Genomic DNA, 2,925 nt, shown 5'->3' on the forward strand with positions numbered 1-2,925 from the left:
GTTGGCGGCGGTGCTTCTGCAGGCCCTACGGTGCGGTTTCGTAGCGTGATGAGGTGAACTTGTGCTTTTGGGTTTGTTTCGGTATTGCTAGGTAATGCGCCTTGCGGTCTCTCGGCAAAATTCTGAGCTATTTGATTTAATTGTTTTTCTATGTTTTGAATACTAGCTTGTTGATTTCTAAAATTTGATTCTAATTGTAGAAATCTTTCCGAGTTTTTCTTTTCAGCGTCGAAGATGAGGCGAGATACAGTATCTTCAAGCCTTTCTCGTCCACTTTGTTGTTGAGTGAAATTTTGTGACTCATTTCTTGGTTGTTGAAAGTTTGTTCGTTGGGTTTGTTGGTTACTACTATTGCCGGGTTCTCTCCAACCAAGGTTTGGGTGGTTTCGCCATCCTTCGTTGTAAGTTCCCGTTGGGGGACCCGACGGCCTAGGTCTATTATCAATGTAGTTTACCATTTCTTGTTGATCGTCCGTTTCTTTCATACAACTCCAATTTTCATGTGACCCACCACACCCTTCACAAGCCATAACCGAGACCGTTTTTTTCATTTCCAATTTTTTTATTTTTGAAGAAAGGGCCTCGATTTGGGCTTGTAAAGAAGTGCTTTCATCGACCATATGGGCGCCCGGGGCAATAGATTTATTCCCTCGGTGGGTGTGCCATTGAAAATTGGTTTGAGCAATTTCCTCAATTTGATTATATATTTCGTGCGGGCGACGATTACCTAAAAGTCCCCTGGAGCTAGAATCAAGTGTCTGCCTTGTGTGTGGTAACAATCCATTATAGAAAGGGGATACTTGTTGCCACATCGCAAGGCCGTGATGTGGACACTTGCGTAATAACTCCTTGAACCTTTCCCAAGTTTCATATAAGGATTCCCCGTCCTCTTGTGAATATGTATTAATTTCAGTCATTAATTTAGCAGTTTTAGCGGGAGGGAAATACTTATATAGAAATTTTTGGGCTAGTTCATCCCAGGTGTTTACCGATCCAGCTGGGAGGGCGTTGAGCCAAGCTTTCGCTCGGTCTTTCAGTGAGAAAGGAAACATACGGAGGCGGATGGCGTCATTTGATGCTCCGTTGATCCGAAAGGTATCACATATTTCTAAGAAATTAGTGATATGTAGATGGGGATCCTCGTCCGCAAGCCCATGGAAGGTTGCGGAGTTTTGGAGCATTTGTATCAAATGCGGCCGAAGTTCGAAGTTATTAGCTTCAACATTCGGAGCATTGATAGCGGCACCTAGGTTACCTACGGTGGGTCGTAGATAATCCATGAGGGTATGTTGGTCCGCCATTGGAGGTGGATCACCCGAAACTTTCTCTTGGTTTTTAGCTTTTAATCTTTTTCTGAGAAAGCATTCGGGTTCTTCTAGAGGTTCTTTTATGTCCTTATTAGAACTAGAGCTCATACACTATGTAAGGTTGGCGTCGGGTTCCAAGTCCTGCAATAAAAACAGAAAAGAATGCTGGTCAGAAGGTTCACCACGGCCACGTGTTCAGCGAACACGGCCCGTGGTCGGAGTACAATGATTGTTTCCCAGATCCCAGTTACTGGAAGTTGAACACGGCCCCGTGTTGCACCGACACGGCCCCGTGGTCAGCCTTCTGTAACTTGGAAAACTAAAAACTTCCAGTAACGATGCTGGGCACGGCCCGTGTCCGACCAGGCACGGCCCATGCTAAGCTCTGCAGAAGCTGAAAAACTAAGAAAATCTAAAAACTAAAAAGAAAAATAAAAAAATATGATTAGGCCGTTGATTCCTAACTTTCTTAAAATCCTTGTGTCCCCGGCAGCGGCGCCAAAAACTTGATGCGTATGTAGTGTAATATATTTTTGATATATAATTAAGCCCTTTTTACACCTTTAGCCAAGTTTTAAATTTATAAAACACGATATTCACTAACACTAAACACACATATGGGCAAGTGCACCCATCGTGGGCGTAGTATAGTGTTGGTAAGATACCGAGGTCGTCCAAGGACACAAGAGCTTTTAATACCGGTTTATCCTCAACGTCTAATCAAATCAAAAAGTGAGAAAAATATTTTTTTAAACTAAGAAAATAAAAACTAACTAAATGCTGAAAAATAAAAATAAAATAAAAACAGATAGACAAGATGAATCACTTGGTTCCGACTCGTGTATTAGTATAACCTTTGATTATTTTCGCACTTTTGCACTTGTTTAAGAGATTATCTTAGTTATTGTAGTAGGCCCCTCTTTTGAAGGCGACGTTACCCTCAACCCAGTAGTTTGATTCAGCAAGGATACAATCCTAAAGGGTTGGATTATTGGAAGATAATGAATTAAGTTATTAAGGCAAATTATGGTAGGCCCCGCTTTTGGCGGTGACGTTACCCTTGGCTAAGTAGTCTGAGTCAGCAGGGATACAGTCCTAAATAGCCGGGTTATAGTATTAATAGTAGTTAACTTATGAGGGGGTCAAAGAGTTTGGGTCCCCGCCATCCAATACCTTTGGGCATTGAAGGAGATCCTACTAAATTTGACCCAGGTCCCAAGCAGGACCTCTAAATGCTGAACAAGGGCAAGACCCTTACCAAACCGTTCCCTTAACCCCCGACCAGGTAGCCAACATACCTCCATATAGACCGTGGAGATATGAATGGTGAAAATCTTTTATTTTATATAGACAGTAAAATAATGCCAAGACACCACGGACAAACGATAAGGAAAGATCACCTTCAACATAAGCAACTAGTTATTAAAGTCATTAATACAAAACCAAATAAAAAGTGCAAAAGATTAAAAATAAAAAGTATTATACTAAACACTTGTCTTCACCAAGTGATGTAAGAGACTTAGGCAAACATTGTCAAGAACTCTTACTATCAATCTTGGATCCCGAGACGACTCACAAACTCTACGATGGACAATGGATGATGGTGGTGGATGATGGT

The 2,925-nt window shown here is 41.7% G+C and overlaps 1 non-coding gene across 1 annotated transcript; it reads left to right on the plus strand.

The window, feature by feature from the left end:
* Positions 1-816: 816 nt before the first annotated feature.
* Positions 817-923, plus strand: LOC118482356. The gene has a single exon (XR_004868399.1). It is a non-coding gene; the product is annotated as a small nucleolar RNA R71 (small nucleolar RNA).
* The last annotated feature ends 2,002 nt before the right edge of the window (positions 924-2,925 follow it).

This window comes from Helianthus annuus, chromosome 9 (assembly GCF_002127325.2).
Source record: "Helianthus annuus cultivar XRQ/B chromosome 9, HanXRQr2.0-SUNRISE, whole genome shotgun sequence".
Classification (NCBI taxonomy): domain Eukaryota; kingdom Viridiplantae; phylum Streptophyta; class Magnoliopsida; order Asterales; family Asteraceae; genus Helianthus; species Helianthus annuus.